Source organism: Phascolarctos cinereus, unplaced genomic scaffold (assembly GCF_003287225.1).
Source record: "Phascolarctos cinereus isolate Bilbo 61053 unplaced genomic scaffold, phaCin_HiC Scaffold_1;HRSCAF=81, whole genome shotgun sequence".
In the NCBI taxonomy this organism is placed as follows: Eukaryota; Metazoa; Chordata; class Mammalia; order Diprotodontia; family Phascolarctidae; genus Phascolarctos; species Phascolarctos cinereus.
This window is the reverse complement of record NW_027555514.1, coordinates 139,293,401-139,311,744: the sequence shown is the minus strand read 5'-3', so window position 1 is coordinate 139,311,744 and position 18,344 is coordinate 139,293,401. Positions and strand designations below refer to the sequence as shown.

The following is an 18,344-nucleotide window of genomic DNA, read 5'->3' as shown; positions in this document are numbered from 1 at the left end:
ATAAATATAAGAAAGGCCAATCATTTAAAGGGATAGGATAATTAAAGGAGGAATTTTTTTTTAAGGATAAGGAATATCTGAGCATTTTTGTAGGAAGAGGGGAAGGACTCTATTGTCAAGTCCCTGGACTGGAATTCAAGGCCCAGATGGAAACCTAAGGTGAAGAACTACTAAATCTATTCCAGGATATCTAAATGTATTCAATCCTGAATCCCTGCAGATCTCTGTAAGAGATTTAGCTTTGACTTGGTAACCAGTCATTCTTCTATTTACTATCCTAAACTCTGATCTTTGGACTACTTGTGGGGCCTACCAATTCCTCTTGATGCTTTACAACCTTGTTGACCTATACCATCTTCCTGTTAGGGGCTCAGATACCCTCTGCTTCTGCCTCTGGCACTTTCTCTCATGCCTAACCTGCTCACTTGATTGGGAATGACATGTTGTGATTATTTCATCCATTCAATTCAGTCCCCCCAAATCATATAGCAGGACCCTACTATGTAAAAGGCTGTGCTAAACTATTACACTAGGTGCTAAGAATACAATTACAAAAATGAAATACTCTGCCTTCAAGGATCATATATTACACTGAGGGAATACAGAGTGTATATGAAGAGAATGTGTCTACAGAGGCTGATGTATTTAGAGACTCCCAAAACCAGTATAATTTTTATTTTCCATTTTTGTTAGTTCTGACTAGATTGGTTGGATTGTAGAAGTGAAGTAAGAAATGGCAAAAAGAAAAAAAACTAGAGAAAAAATGGTGGCTGGAATAGCCATAGAAGTCAGGAATACCTGTAGTTATATTTTGTCCAGATTGGCATAAAATTTAGGGTTTACCTCTTCCCATCTTTGTGCTGGCTGTTTTTCCTCTTGCCTTGAAAAGCCTAAGTGATAAACACTGGAGCTGGGGACCTGAGAGGCAGCAATCATGATCTCCCAGCATCCATGATGCTGGTAGCACTAACCTTGTTAGCTAGCACCTAGCTCATTATTTACCTGCTCCTGAAGAAAATGTGATCACTTCTTTCATGACTGGTTTCCCTTATCACTATCATTACTGATAGCTCTCTTACTACCACTGTCACTCCTTAGCCCTGCAGTATGCAGAGATGAGATTTTTATTAAGCAAATGAACTCCATGATTTTTTTCTCTTTACAGCTTAGAAAATGAAAGAGAATGGAAACAGATTCCACCTTGAAGGACAGTATTTGTTTTAAGATTGGAGCTAGGAAGGACATTATGATTAGCTAATGGTTTGATTTTTACTAGGCTTTCACTCAATCTAATTAAATTGTTTGTTTAAGGGGCAGCTAGGTGGTGCAGTGGATAGAGCTCTGGCCTTAGAATCAGGAGGACCTGAGTTCAAATATGGCCTCAGACACTTGACATTTATTAGCTGTGTGACGCTGGGCAAGTCACCTAATCTTGATTGCCTCACAAAAAAAAAATTAAAAAAAAATTTAATCATGATCACTGAGTCAATAAGTGACCAATTTGTTGTTGTTCATTCATTTTTTGGTTGTATGACTCCTTACGACCCTGTTTGGGGCTTTCTCCACAAAGATAATGGAGTGGGTTGCCATTTCCTTCTCCAGCTCATTTTATAGATGAGGAAACTGAGGAAAACAGGGTTAAATGACTTGCTCAAGGAAACATAGCTAGTTAAGTGTCTGAGGCTGGATTTGAACTCAGAAAGATGTCTTCCTGACTCCAGGCTCAGCACTCTGTCCACTGTGCCACATAACAATGCATCTTGATGGTAAGGGAGAGGCTATTATGTGAGTGACTTATCACTACTGACACATACTTCTACAGATAAAAAATAATGTGCGACAATAAGAGATGAAGTGTTGGATAATGATTGGCAGCCTCCCATCCAATGGTCCTGACAGCTGATAAAGCCAAACAGTTATATACACAATAAGTCTAGGACAAGGACAATTGAGGTGGAGAGAACACGAACAACTGGGAGATGAGGGAAAGTTTCGAGGAAGAGATATTACTCAATATTCAACCAACTATTACTCTCTCACTCAAATATCTCAAGAACAATTGGTTCTTTGGCAGTTTTAAAGGCATCTGCTGCATACTACTAAAATGAAAAAAACCTGACTAAAGCTGCTATCTAAGCTCCTAATAACTATACCCATCTTAGAGCTTCACTTTGAATTACCACTCAGAAGAGTTTGAAGATCAGTAATCAATAAGCATTTATTAAGTACCTACTACTGTCTGTGCCAGGTACCATGGTAGATGCTAAGAATACTGATAAAAGCAAATTCCACAACCCTTAGCCTCAAAGAGCTTCCCCTTTATCAGGAGGTATGGAGAGTTTTTAGAAGTGGAGAGAAGGGAGGAGATGGATAATAAAAGAGGAGATGTTAGCTTTTGCAAGAAATAGGGGACCATAAGTGCATGGTGATTTCTTGGTGGGACTGCGATCGCTGGATCTGAGCTGGCCATGGTGGCCAGTGCCGGGGGCATATGCTTGCGGCCCCATCCCTGGTGGATCGCCACTTCACCCGCTGGTACAAGGCCGATGTGAAGGGAAAGCCGTGTGAAGATCACTGTATATTGCAACATTCTAACAGAATCTGTGCAATCACGTTGGCAGAATCTCATCCACTTCTTCAAAATGGAAAAACAATTAAGAGCATAAACTACCAAATCAGTGCCAACTGTAGCAGACCTCAGAACAAGGTTTCTGGGAAGTTTAAACAGAATATCCTGTTCAGATGGAGAAGAATATACTGTGTCAAGCTGTGTGAGAGGACGGTTGATGGAAGTGAATGAAAATATTCTAGATAAGCCATCCATTTTGCAGGAAAAGCCATGCACTGAGGGATATATTGCTACCCAAATTTGAAGAAAGCAAGAGCATTACTGAGGGATTGTTGACACAAAAAGAACACAAAGAAGTCATGGTAAAAAGAATTGACAACAGATCAGAAACATCATGAAGACAAATGAAATCAAAAGAAACACAGATCTAAATGTGTTAAAGGACCAACTGCTGTAGAGCACGACTGGACAAGAAAGTGGTGGTAGGAGCAGTCCTCTCCATATTGTGGGATGGCTCTGCTTCAGTTCCTGGCCACTTCAGTACTGGTGATCTTTGCCAGTCCATCTTGATTTCTTAGGTCATCTTTCCCTCCCCTGCCCAAGGATACGCTCTTTTCCCCCAGCTCTTCTCACTTATTCAAATACAACATAAACATCTGGGAAGCTGCAAATACTATTTCCCAAATATTTTGGATTCTCTTTGGTGAAACAAAAGACACCCCACCCTTGACCCCTCAGGCTTCCTCCTTCACCAGTCTCACCAGAACATTCAGACAAGGTAGTACACTCTGCCCAAGGGCACTTCTTGATTGCCTGAACTGGAAGAGTAGAGATTGGGAACGAGAGGAGGTAGAAACTAGACTGTCTTCTCTTTACTTATTTTTTTGACCAGACCTATTATTTGGGGAACTTTTGGTGAGTACTTCTTTCTCCCATTGCAGATGGCCACATGCTCTTCAGCTTAAAGAGTCTAAGAAAGCTGCTTGGGGTCCTAAGATATTAGGGACTTGCCCAGGGTAAAACTGTCTGTGTCAGAGGCAGGACTTGAATCCAGGTCTTCCTGCTCTAAACCCAACTCTTTCTATCTACCATGCTATTTCCCTTGTCATCTGATCTTAAGTAATGATTTTCATATCTCTCTCTCTCCTGTTTCTGGGGTGTTCTCTCCCATCTCGGTCAGAGCTGAGATGCTGAGATTCAAGTATGTGAGTTCTCACTGAAGTTGGTAGCAAAGATTTTTAGTGCTTATGAAAGTATTACAAAAAGTATAAAATGCTATCCAATGTGAAAAAAAAAAGAAATAGGGGGCCATTCCTCTGAGATGCATCGGGGTTTTGCAATCTCCAACAAAGTCTTTTTGAACAAAAGGGCATAATTGATGAAACAGCTCTATCTGATCTCATAAAACAATTGGATTACTGTTAAAAACTATCAGTAACCTCTGTGCTCAAGAACTTGAGTCTTATGAACATGACCTGAAACAAAAAGAAAAGCTGTTGAGGACTATTAGACTGGAGGTGATCCATTGCTCTATTGTGAAGAGGTCTATTTGCGTCACTCTTTTTTCTATACTTAAACAGTAGCTAGTGGTGCAATAGCAATAAAATGTACCAGCCTAGAAATAGTAATAAAGAAATCTTGATTCATCCAAGGCATGTTCAGCTTGAGAGCAACATTTCCTGCTTGTAACTATTGTGCCCAATTCCTGCCTTCCTGTCCTTTCAGTTCAACTGCTTTTCCTTCATCATCATGATAAAAAAAAAGCAGAAGAAAGGGAAAATGAGTGCAGATATAAGAACATGTTGAAACAGATAAAGCAGAATTTTAGGGAGCTTGTACAGAATGGTTTTGATCATAGTAAAATAGGAAATAAAGTCATCTATGAATGACAACAAAATACATTTATAGGGTACTTTAAAATTTAGAAAATTATTTTCTCACAAACCCATAAAGTATGTAGTGGAATTATTACCACTCTCTTTTATAAGAGAAGAAACTTGGGCTCAGAGAGGTTGAGTAAACACCCACTCCATCCTCCCCCATAGTCTTAGAATTACTGGCAGAGCCAGGGTATTATATCATGTAACTTCCAGGGTTGGGGACTTGAGAAGAATAGAAAGTCTGCCATAGTCACTCTAGAGAATGAAGTATGGAATAAACCAGACATTGCTAAAAGGGCAATCAGGCAGCACTGAGCTGTGATGATCACTTGTTGGGTGTACTCTAGAGGGGATCCTTATTCAGGTATGGATTAGACTACAGAGTTTCTGAAGTCCTTTCCAACTCAGAGAGCCTGTGAATGTGTAGTGAACCTAGGCAGCACTATTTCACTATTTTCTCTTCAAATGCTTGAAATGACAAGAACAGAAAGAGAGGAGATAGGGGGAGTTAGACAGGGTTTAGGATTAACAAGGTAGGAACAGTGTAAAGTCAAAGGTATAAGAGATTTTAGGGCCTTGGTGAAGCCATAGTGTCTAGGCTAGATAGAAGGTAGTTCTAGTGGGGTAAATTATCTCACATAAAACAGATAAGAAAAGGCCTTTACAGTGGAGGGGAAGTGGGGGAAGGTGAGAGGGAATGAATGAATCTTATTTGCATTGGATTGGCTTAAGGAGGGAATAAGAAACACACTCAATTGGGTATGGAAATCTATCTTTACCCTACAGGAAAATAGGGCATAAGAGGATAAGAGATGGGGGGGAAATAGAGGGGAGGGCAGATTGTAGGAGGGCGTAATCAGAAGCAAACACTTCTGAGGAGGGACAGGGTCAAAAGAGAATAGAATAAATGGGGGGAGGGACAAGCTGAAGGGAAATATAGTTAGTTTTTCACAACGTGACTACTATGGAAGTGTTTTAGATGACAGCATAAGTATAACTTATATCAAGTTGCTTGCCTTCTCAATGAGGGTGGGTGGGGAAGAAACAGGGGAGAAAATTTGGAACCCAAAGTTTTAAAAACAAGTGTTAAAAATTGTTTTTACATGTAACCAGGAAATAAGATATACAGGCAATGGGGTATAGAAATCTATCCTGCCCTACAGGAAAATAGAAGGGGAAGAGGATAAGAGAAGGAATTGGGAGATAGAAAGGAGGGTAGATTAGGGAAAGGGGTATTCAGAATGCATGATTTCTTGGGGTTGCGGGAGGGATAAGATGGGAAGAAAATTTGGAACTCAAAATCTTGTGGAAGTGAGTGTTAAAAGCTAAAAAGAAAGAAAGAAAGGAAAAAAAAGAAGAAAAAAAGTTAATTGTAGAATGAAGTTACTTTGTTGACTCAATTTCCATTATTTAGCATTGGCTATGTATAAAACATTTCTGGGTGCTGAGAGAGATGGTATGTTAGTCTCTACCTTCATGGATCATGAATTCTAATGTATTCACAAATATTCAGTTAGCTATTCAATAACTATGATGTGGCTAGGATTTGGATCTAAATGTATATTCGAGTTAGGAGAAATAGGGTCAAATGATTAAAAGTCATGATGAATATGAAGATGAAGGACAAATTAGTAAGAATTGGGAAATAGAAGAAGTAGAAGATGAGGAGGTTGTGATCACATAGTAATTATTGAGATTTGATTGTAGAGAAATTAGAAGTGGGGACAAAGACCCATGATATAGGTGGTAGTTAAAGTGGAGTAAAGACATTGGTCAATTAGAATTGAAATCAAAAAATGGTGTGAAGTTAGAATATTGTTGTTATCTTGGAGGTCTGGTTTAGGAATTAGGGCTCAACAATAGATCTGCCAGTGATAGGTCATGAAATTTTTCCCAGTGGAAGTCATTAGGTGAGAGATGAAGGCCAAGAGAAAGGTTGAAATAACTTGGAAGACAATGAAGTTAGTCTAGTAGTACAGTGAGATTACCATGTTCATAGAATGGAAAGATCTAAACTTATAGAAATGTGTTTAACCAAGTCAATCAGTAATGTTTGTCAAGCACCTACTATGTGCCAGGCATTGTGCTAAGCAGTGGGATACAAAGGCAGGCAAAAGACACTCTCTGTCCTCAAGGAGCTCACAATCTAATGGGGAAGACAGCACATTAAAAAAAAGCTAGAAAGTGGGGTTGGGAAGGGTACTCAGTTCAAGGGGCATGGTGAAGTCCAGAGGAGTGTAGCTAGGTGGGAAATGATAAGATTGTTGCCCTGGAAGCCTTCCTTAAATGGAAGCTCTGAGAGGAGCTCTTCACTATCTACCCTCCACTCTCTCCAATCAAAGGGAGGGGAGCAGAGTCAGGGTGGACTGAGGGGGTATAGGTGTCAGGGTTAATGTGATCTTGTGGGATGATGAGATTCTGGAGGACATGATGAAATCCAAAAGGAATATACCCAGGTGAGAAAAGATATCTGGGGAGCTAAGAAATAAATTTTGATCAAAAGCCCAGAATAGCTTGGTAAGTAACAGGATATAGTTCTTATGATATATCCAATCAAAGGTTAACCATGGAGTTCACATATGTTATAGTTAATTTTGTTGTCAAATAATTAGCCTTATGCTATCTGTAATCTAACTTTTACTACCATGGTGACATTGGGAAAGTCACTTATTGTCTCTGGGCCTCAATTTTCTCCTCTGTAAAGTGAGGGAGAGTTGGACTAAATGTCCTCTAAGATACCTTCCAGCTCTAGACCTACAATCCCATGATCTCTTGACCTGTATGAGACAATGTAGAGTAAGTATTGTGCCAACCCACACCCTCTGCCCTGCCTCTTCTTTCTCCAAGGAAGGAAGGAGAAAGGGCAAGCTTGGTGGGCTTTGAGGTAAGTATTGTTGTCAGGGGAAACATAAGTTTCATTGAGCTTTCACCTTTAAATCAAGATATTGGTTACCTTGGAAAAGAAAGCAACAAATCTATTAAAGTTATATTCATCCCAACTGAAAGATTTTCAGGTCTCCTGTTTAAGTAATTCACATCACTGACCTCCCCAAGATTGAATGCTTTTAATTTCATGAGCATATCGACTATAAATACTGTATGAGCCTGATGACATATTAGTCAATGGGCTATAATCTCAAACTGAAAGCTATGCTGATCTGGCATGCTGGGTAAGAAATTTTCATCTCCTTGGTATTATCTAAACCCTGACATATTTTTAAAAAATTGTTAAAATTAACCATGTAACTTGCTTTAGTGTACACACTGCTTTATGATTTACAATGTATTTACCACACTGAAAGATTGATTTTAGATAGGTCTAGGTTGTCAAGATGCAGGAGGTGGGGGGTAGCCTTCTTATTTTATGAAATAAAGGAAGATTCCACAAGACAAATTCAGTCAAAATGGATTAAAAAGCTGCAGTATTTGAAGGTAGTAATTCCTTGTGTTATCTAGATTTAGTGATCAAAATAAAATCAGTCTTCCATTTCCACATTGCCTGTGGCTGTGGGCTTTGTTTAGCTGCACAGATTTTCTCAAAAGCCCTGTTCCCCTAACCCCTACATTTTTTCAGCCCACTGAAGTGAGCTTAGGAGCGTACTACCTGCCTAGTTATTCAGTTTTTTTCTATGTAGTTAAAAAGGTTAATAATAATAAAAATACCCATTAAATATATCACTGCCTTCTTAGTGCCCAAGTTTCCAAGAATCTATGCCAGTGGGTTGCCAAACCATTCAGGAGATGCTTTTATTAGGTTAAAACCTATCCCTGCATTGAGAATTATAGAGCTGAAAGGCCATGGCATGATGAAACTGTTTTAAGAGTACATGGGAAACAATGATTTTTTCAGGGCAATTATGGAAATATGGGGTCTATTTCCAAAACAGAGAAACTAAAAGAATAAAATAAAAGGAGAAAGGAAATGGTGTCCAGTCTATGTTCCATGGTTGTAGATATGAACTTTCCTTGAAAAGATTACAGAAAGATGAGAAGTACAATTATAATGGAGGCAGTGTGGCATCAGAGTAGAGAGTCTGAGTCAGTGGGTTCAGATTCTGACACATACTAGCTTTAGTACTGGGATAAGACATTAGCTTATCAATGTCTTGGGTAACCTTCTAAGACAGGTATTCTTAACCTATTTTTGTGTGTGTTTCATGAACCATTTTGACCATATAGTGAAGCCTATGGATCTCTTCTCAGAATAATGTTTAAATGAATAAAATAAAATAGATGGGATTTTGAATGAAGTGAAATCACTTATATTGAAATTCAATTACATTAAAAAAATTCATGGACCCCAGGTTAAAAACCTCTGCTAAGTCTGTAAGTTGCAGGGTAAATCTTAAAGTTCTGAGATGCTTAAATAGAAGTTTTGCTATTTTTTTCTTTTTATACTCAGGGCTTTTAATGGCAAAACATTCTAATATCTTTGCCAAGAAAATCTCAAATGGGGTCACAAAGAGTCTATCATGACTGAAACTACTGAACAACAGCACTCTGGACTGTAATAGGCACTTAATAAATGCTTGTTGATTGATTGAATTTTCTGTATCAATGAAATCAATAGGTTTGCCCTTCTCCCCAAAATAATGAGGATCCCAGCTCAATGTAAATAAGCAAATTAAATGATTTCCTATGGACTGTCAGGCTGTTTCCCTAATTCTAATTGAGCTGAGAGAAGAAAAGCCATTGTCTTGATCACAGAATCACAAAATTTTAGAGTTGGAAGAAATATTGGGACCATCCTGTCCAACCCATATACTAGGATCATCCAGCCTCTGGTTAAAGACCTCCAAGGAAGGAAAATGCACCAACTCTGAAGATGCCTTACTTCCCATTGGGATGGCTTGAATTGTTCACAAGCTTTTCCTTTGCAGTGTCTCTGGGTTCTCCTGTCTGAGGCCAAAAAGAAAAAGTTTAATCTCTCCTCCTTGTGACAGCTCTTCAAATACTTGAAGACCTCTATCCTATTCTCCTTGAGTCTTCTTAAAGCTGAGCATTTCCAGGTCTTTCAAGTGATTTTTATTTTGCATTTACCCAAGACCCTTTAACATCTAGGTTGGACTTCTTACCGGCATTCAGCTTGGACGAGACACCAGCAATCCACCCCCCTTAGCATTCTGCAAATCTTTAATCAAGTTTCCCCTATCTGCTTCTGCTTTATACCATTACATTTATTATTTCTGTCTTTACAGTTACTCATTGGTACTATAGGTAACAACAGAATCAAAATAGTGTGTATTTGTGTTTGTGATAGCAAAAGTTGTTCTCACTTCATCAGAGCCATACAATTTTTATTCACCTGATAAAACTCTTTTCATTTCCTGAAGTGACACTGTTAAAGTTGTAAAGAATGTTCTTTGCAGTTAGTGCCCTGATGGGTTATCTCTGCTCTTCTCTCCTGTAGTCTTAAGAGCCCTTTCTATCTGACAGCCCCTCACTGGAACAAGTTTTCTTTTTGGATCTGTCTATCATCTTTTGGAGAAGCCCTGGAGCAAATAACAAAGTAGAGTCTTCTCTGAATTCCCTTTCTAATGCTCCATTCTCTCTCTCACACACCCTACCAACCCCCATTGCAGAATTGTCAAGTCAGACTGTCCTACCTCAGGCTGAGGAAGGAGGACAAATAAATGATAATAATAATTATTCTACCTTACGTTTATTGAGCATTTGAGGTTAACACATCACTTTCCTCAAAACAATCCTAAGAGACATGTAATATAGGTATTTTTTTTTTTGAGGGAAAGGGAGAATCTGGACTTCTGGTTTCAGCAGGCTGGATAACTCCTTGTGTGGAAAACTGCCAGCAATGCTATTCTATGACTTAGTCTGAAAGAGTTGCCTGGGGCACTGAGGGGCAGCAATGATATAGTGGAAAGAGTGCTTGTTAGCATTGGTATCAGAAGATCCTAGCTCAAATCCTAACCCTCCCAGTTACTACCTATATAACTGGGTAAGCCATTTAACCTCTCTGACCCCCATATCCTCATTTATAAAATGAGGGAGTTGGAGTAAATGACTTTTAAACTTCCTTTCACCTCTAAATCTATGCTCTCCAATTTGTCCCTAGTAATACAACTTGTATATATGACAGGTAGGACAGATACCTGACTTCAAATTCAGCCTTCCACCCACTATGTCATACTGCCTCATTTTACAGATGAAGAAACTGATCCTAAGAAGGTTAAATAAGTTGCTTGGTTATACAAGTAATAAGTGTGATTCAAACCCAGTGTCTGGATTTCTGGGCACTGGAATTTTACCAGAACACTACTGTTGTTTGCCCTTCATTCTCAAAGAGCACCAATAACCTCGTGAGCGTGATATCTTGACTTGCCTATGAATTGAATTTAAATGAGGCAGAGCTGTGCAAAGTCATCAGCCTTATTCTCTCCTCAAGTCATCAAAGTCCAGTAGCAAAACAAAAGTCAAGATGGCTGGTGATGGGCAGGGATATAGTGGTGACCTTGGCCTTTCTAAATTAAGGTCTTTCCCAGGCCTGTTTGTCTGAGGCAACATCCTTTCAATGACTAAGGACTAGATGAGAATTGAGACGAAAAGATAGCCTAATCTATCATCACAAAAATATCGATCTGGGAGGGTAAGAACCTCAGAGTTTCTGGCCAGAACTGAAAACAATTGCTATTTATGCTCATTCTAAGCCATCAAAACCTAAACAATGAGCCATACATAGCAGATCCAGGAGCAATGGGTGGAATTTACAAAAAGTCAAATTTAGGCTCATTGTCAGGGAAAAACTTTCTAACAATTAGGACTATCCCAAAATGATTTGTTGCCCCTTCTTGTATATCTTCAGGTGGAGGCTGGACAGCCACTTGTCCTGTGTGTTATAATGGGGATTTCTTCATGTATAGGGTAGACTAGATGCCACTGAAATTCCTTTCAAGTTCTGTATTTCTGTGAAGTAGCTACAATACAAACACAAAATAAGTACATATTAGAAAAGAACCCTCCTCCACACCCCTCAAAGAAGATATTTGAGATCCAAGGAAGGAATTATAATGTCTGACTAGGGGGTGGAGTGGGCATTGGGGAAGATTTCATGGCAGAGGTAGCTTTTGAACTTCCGTGAAATAATTTTGTTAAATAATTGACATTTATAGAGCGCTTAAAAGTCTATACAGTGCTTTTTAATATATTGTCTCAGATCTTTTTTTGTAATTTTTTTTATTTTAAACTTAAATTCATTAGATCTTTTTAAAAATAAGATTTTCTTGCTATCTTTGTTTTTATATTACCAACATTTCTTAATGCATTAATTTCCATCACCTGTATCCTAGAGATCTACCCTTTTATAAGAAAGATTGAAAAAGTTGGGAGGTGGGTGATGGAGAACATTCACCAAAGCGGGCCAACATATGGGAAAAATTTTAAACTTTTTAAGCCTCAGCTTTCCCATCTGTAAAATGAAATGGATATAATAAAATATATATACTATCTACCTCTCAGTGTTGCTGTGTAGAAAGTACTTGTAAATCTTAAAGTACTGTATAAATGTGAGTTACTGTTATAAACCTTCCTCTCCAGCAATAGCAGGTCTGAAGGCTACGTGCAGAGAGAAAATGGCAGTTGTTAATATTCACCTGAGAATTGAAGGCAAAAAGAGCTAATGATCAGATTCTATCCTGATCTATTCAAAAGAGCCTACAGATTTGTTCCTCAGAGCCGGTGGCAGAGAAGTGAGAGTTTACTGGATGCTACCCATTGCATACTAAGAAATCCGATTGCTCACTCTTATCTCGCTGAGCTTTTTGTGTATCTATTGACCAGTGTGTCTGTATGCATGTGAGAGATGCAGTTTCGCTATAAGAGCAAATTTTGCAAAACTGTGAGATCCAATTTAGATGCTAGTTTCAATATTTCATACCATGAGATCTCAGGATTGGTCCTTACTCTAGCGATTGCCTGCTGCATACTATTGTCTGCTCTAAGTAGAGTATATTTTCATTGCTTTCTATTTTCCCTATATCTCTTTAGGCAGGAGATATATGAACATTGCTGTAGTGGCTGAGAGGACTTTGCCCCTGTAGTTTTTTCCCCTATATACCTACAAAGATGAACATTGCAGTGAGAAGTTGCAATCTGTTTAATTATAATCCCTTGTGTCAGAAATGCCAGGTTTGAGAGCTTATGCTATTCATCCACAGAAACTCTGTAAGTTGGGAGAATTTATGTCATATTGTTAGGTATCCTCTGGGCTAACTTTAAACGTGAATAGTTTATAGATCAACTAACCTTTGCCAAATAGACCTGATTGTTTATCTTTTTATCTTGAAGGGATCTGAAGGGAAATCTAAGTCTGGCTTCTTCCACACAGGTACACCTTATTATATAAAATGCTGAAAATTCCATGTAAAATCATTATGTTTTAAATTCATTTTTATTCATGCATTCATATCTATTGGACAGATGTTATATGAAAGTACTATGCTATTTAAAAGAAGACTATGAAAAAATCCTTTTGTTAAGTGAATGATCTTTGGGTTTTTTTTTTAATGAATCTAGATTTTCATATAAGGTTCCTATGTTTTGAATGGGTTATGTTCCAAAAGTTAAGATTTGAATGAATTGGTTAAGAAATCCCCTTTTCCAATATTGTAATATCATGTTGTTCAGTCATTTTTCAGTTGTGTTTGACTCTATGACTCCATTTGGGGTTTTTGTGGCAATGATACTGGAGTGCTTTGTCATTCCCTTCTCCAGCTCGTTTTACAGATGAGGAAATTGAGGCAATTGAGGGTTAAGGGACTTGCCTGGGGTCAACTGTCTGAGGTCAGATTTGAACTCAGGAAGATGAATTTTCATGGTTCTAAGCCCAGTGTTCTATCTGCTGTACCTACTAGCTGCCCCTATGACACCATAGTTATACCATTGTGTCATCAATAGAAAGCTGGCCTTGAGGTCAGAAAGATTCTGGGTTCAAGTACTACCTTTGGCACATAGTAGTAGTATGACACTGCGTAAATTATTTAACTTCTCTGGGAAATTCTCTAAGACTGTCTGTTGTAGAGAAGGTGCTGACCCTCATTGCTAAAGGTAGTTTTCTCATCTGCAAGTCCTCTAGGCTAATGAAACTGCAGGGCCAACCAGTCCTTATTCTGATCATTGATCATAGCATCATAGCTCTGGAGTTGGAGGGACCACAGAGGTCATCTAGCCAGCCGCTTAATTTTACCTTATTTAATTTTAATGAAGAGAAATCTAATTTTAGAAGCTAAGACCAAGAAAAGACTATCTATAAAAGGCTATCTATAAAAACCATACCGGATTGGAATCAGGAAGGCCTGAGTTCAAATTCTGCCTCAGACATCTTCTGTATAACCTTGGACGTGCCACTTAAAATCTCTGACCTCAGTTTCCTTCTCTATAAAACAAAAGGAGTGGACTCCAGGTCCTCCTATGTTCTCTTATGGTTCTAAATCTATGCTCCTATAAAACCAACAAGAAATTCTCTTGAAGCTTGCTTTTGAAGACTCCCAGTGAAGGGCTTTCTACTACATCCTGAAGAAGCCCATTTCACTTTTGGACAAGTCAATTATTAGGAAGTTTTCCCTCCTACTGGTCTGAAATCACCATTTTACACCTTTCACTCATTACTTTTAATTCTCCCCTTAGGAGACAATAAAAAACCAAGACCTTTTCCATATGGTAATCCTTTGAATATATAGATTGCTATCATGTCACAGGATCACAGAATCTCAGAGTTCAAGTTTATTTTATGGGTCACCTGACTGACTGAGAATCCCCACTACAGCATCCTTCCCAAATACATATCTATATTTCTCTTTTAAGATATAAATCAATTTCCTATCACCTTTGCCTCAATCTCCTTCACTTTAGCTGTTCTCTCAGCCCCTGTCAATGTTACTGTCTCCAGTAATTACCCCTTCCGTTTCGTGTACCCATCTTGCATATGTTCTTTGTCAGGCTAAACATCCTCAGTCTTTTTAACCAATTCTCATACGGAAGTAACTCCTAAGCCACATTGTAGTTCTAATCCCAGCTGTCCAATTAGCAGAGTAATGGGGGGCGAGCACCTACCTTTCATGAAGAGGAGCTATAGATCTTTCTTTCTTTAACCAAATCCCTATTGTCCAGTGTCTACAAAATTTTGGATGCCCACTTTCAGAATCCTTCTCCATCCTGAATCTTGGATTCATGCCCCCCTTACCAACATTCATTTGTTTCCCAAGCTCCTTGGGACTTGTCATTTCTGATACTTTTCCTTGTAGAAACTAAGTTGCACTTGGTCTTTTCATTTGCCATAAATGAATAAATGAATGAAAAATGATTTATTAAGCACTTATTGCATGAAAAATACTTTTTTGAAAGTGTGAATTTCTTATTTACACCTTGCTTTTCCTTTTAAGTATATGATAAATTTAACAAGTAACTTTTAAAGCCATACTATGATTTTGTGTTTACTTCTGGACTTCCATTTATTAATTTCTGTGCATCTTTTAAAAAAAATGCTTCAATGACCCTCTTTTATTTCTTTTTGGCAACTCTGTTGCTTGCTAACCTTTCACTTCCAACTATCTTATCCTTAAATAAAAAGATGAATAAAATCTTAACAAAAGTTTTTAAAACAGTTAAGAATAGTCAAGCAAAAAAAAAAAGAAAAGAAAATCCTACATTGGCTTTGTCTGAAAATGTATTCTTTTCTTTTTAATTCCACACAGTAAGTAGTGATGCTAGGGTTCAAGCCCAAGTTTTCAGACTCCACATAGAATGCTTTTTTCACAGTACCACACTGTTCCTCTTTTCTTTTGAATTTCATTTGCTATATGATCTTCATTCCTCACCATAATGCACTCTTCTAGACTTCCCCATCACAGCCATGTGTTGGGTACCTACATCTTTTTTTTATATTAAATTAATTAATTAATTAATTTTTAGTTTGCAACATTCACTTCCATAAGATTTTGAGTTCTAAATTCCCCCCCTTCCCTCTCCTCTCCCCTTCCCAAGAAAGCAGGTAATCTGATATAGGCTGTACATATACATTCATATTCGATGCATTTTCACTAGTCATTTAACTTCTTTTTCTGTCTCATCTTGTCCATTCGAATGTAAGGTCCTTGGGGATAGAAATGTTCTTTCTTTTTGCTTGTATTTATATTTCCAGAATTTAGCACATTGCCTGGCACATAGCAAACAATAAATGCTTATTGACTGGTCATCTATCTTATTACCTCAAATTAGCACATGCCTTGTGCATAGTAGGTTCTTAATGCTTGTTGACTAATTGATAAAATGCATATGTCTTTACAGGATCTGTCCTCAGATTTCCTCTTGTTTTCTCTATACTCTCTTACTTGATTCCCTTGCTTGAAACCCATTCCCCGTGGATTCAGTCATCAAATCTCTAATCTATGTATCTAATCATAATGTCTACTGAACTCTAGTCCCATATTTTCAATATGAAAGTCTCCTGGACAATTGTTTCTAGATATTCTATCTGCTTCTCAGATTCAGCACATTCAAACAGAACTCATTGTTTTCCTCCTCAACACCTTTCTTACTGCAAATTTATTTATTTCTGTTAAGGATACCACTATCTTCCTAGAAACTTAGTTTAGAACCTAGGTGTTGTTCTTGGCTCCCACTTCTCCCTTCTCCCCTGGCACCCAAGCAGTTGCCAAGTTTTTCAATTCTATTTCCAAAACATTTCTTGGATACATGTCATTCTCTCCATCCACATTTCTGTTACCTTAAGTAAAGATAACTTTTTCCTACAATGGCCTCATCTTTGATGTCACAGACTCTAATCTCTTTCTTTTCCAATAAATCCAACCCATGAGTACAGAAATCTTTATTCTAAGGCAGGAAACTGTTGCATATGCCATTAGACAGTCAAAGTAGTGCTTTGTTTTTGTTTAACTCAAATCTTTTTAAATTAATTTTTATTTTTTTCAATGAATGAAAATCTACTGTCTTTCCCTCCCACTTAGACTCCCCTTTTTGAGAAAGAAAAAAAAATACAACACTCCTATAAAACCATTGTGTACTGTAATCAAACAAAATGAGCTTTCACACTGACCATGTTAAAAAAAAAGTCTCCTTTTGAACTCTGAATCCATCACTTTTCTATCAACATGTGGGGTATGTTTCGTTATGAATCCTCTAGAATAGTGGTTGGTCAAAATTTTTGTCTCCACAAAATTCTTATATAAATTGTTTTCCTGGTTCTTTTCACTTCAACCTGTGCCAGTTCATATAATTTATCCCAGGAGTTTCTGTGCCCTTCATCACTTCTTATAACACGACAGTATTCTATTGCATTTACATACCATAATGTGTCATTTCATAGTTGTTAGGCACTCTTCGCTACCATTGCCCTTTTGCGATTTGTTTGCTACCACAAAAGGTGCTGCTAGAAATATTTTTTGTATATTCTAGTTAAAGGCTCTTTTGCTTAGGACTTATTCCTCCCTTAGTCTACCCCAATTTTATTCCCTCCTTCCTTATTTTCCCCTCCTTCTTTTTCTCTCCTGTTGTCTTATTGAGTGAAATATATTTCTGTGCCCAACTCTCTCTCTCCCCCCCTCTTCCTCTCTCTCCCTCTCCCTTTTTGCCTTTCCCTCTCCCTCTCTCCTTCTTTAACCAGTTCAGATTAGAATAAGGCTCGAGGGTCAACTGCTCCTCCCACCACCTCTTCCTTGTTTGTAAAAATTTCTACTTGAATATCCCAATTATGTGAAATAATTTCCCCCATCCATTTCCACTCTCCTCCCATCTATTCATCTTTCTTCCCTTTCTATTCCTCTTTTAAGATAATCAAGACAAAACTACTGTCCTCTTATACTCCTCAATGACTTGTCAGGATGATAGACTTCAAAGGGGACACGTGTTACTTCCCCGCATTAGAATGTAAACCATTTATCCTCATTTAGTCCTTTATGTTTGTTCTTAACTCTTTTATATTTCTTTTGACTCCTGCATTTGCACTTCAGAGTTTCTTCTCAGCTATTGTGTTTTTCAGGAATGCTTGGAAGACATCTATTACATTAAAGATTCATTCCCCACATAGGATTATACTCAGTTTTCCTGGGCAAATTATTTTTAATTGTAAGCCTATATCCTTTGCCTCTTCAATATCATATTGCAAGATCTCCACTCCTTTAAAATGACAACTTCTTAATTATGTGTGATCCTTACAATGGCTTTTTGTTACTTGAAATATTTCTTTCTTGATGCTTCCAATATTTTTTCTTTGACCTTAATGTTCCCAGTAATTTTTATTTTGGGGTTTCTTTCAGGAGGTAACTGTTATATTCTTTCTACCTTCACTTTGCCCTCTGATTCTAAGATATCTGGACAAGTTTATTTTTATGATTTCTTGAAATATGATGCCTAAACTCTTTTTTGGTTATGGCTTTCTAGTAGTGCAATGGTTCTTAATGGAGAAGAAAATGGCAAACCATTTTAGTATCCTTGCCAAGAAAAACCTCTTTGATAGTATCCATGGGGTCACAAAGAGTTGGACATGAGTAAATGACTGAACAATGACAATAACAAATGAATCTCAAATTATCTGTCCTTAATATGTTTCCTGATCAGTTGTTTTTACTAGGAGACACATCATTTATCATTTATTTCTTCACTTTGTTTTTTACATTTCTTGTAGTGTCATAGAGTTTTTGGTTTCTAATTGATCCATTATTATTTTTCCAGAGAATTTTTTGCTTGAGTAAGATTTTGTATACCCTGAACCATACTTTTAATTTCCTTTCTAATTCTTTCTTCCATAATTTTTGTTTCTTTTCCATTTTCTCTCTTTCTCATTTCATTTATAAAAGGTCTTTTTAAATCTTCCTTCATATTTTTCCAGTAATTCTAGTTGAATTTACATCCAAGAGATATGTTTC

At 37.7% G+C, this 18,344-nt stretch overlaps 1 pseudogene; it reads left to right on the top strand.

The window, feature by feature from the left end:
• Nucleotides 1-2,453: 2,453 nt before the first annotated feature.
• LOC110206932 (protein Abitram pseudogene) lies at nucleotides 2,454-2,967 on the top strand (annotated as a pseudogene).
• Nucleotides 2,968-18,344: the final 15,377 nt, after the last annotated feature.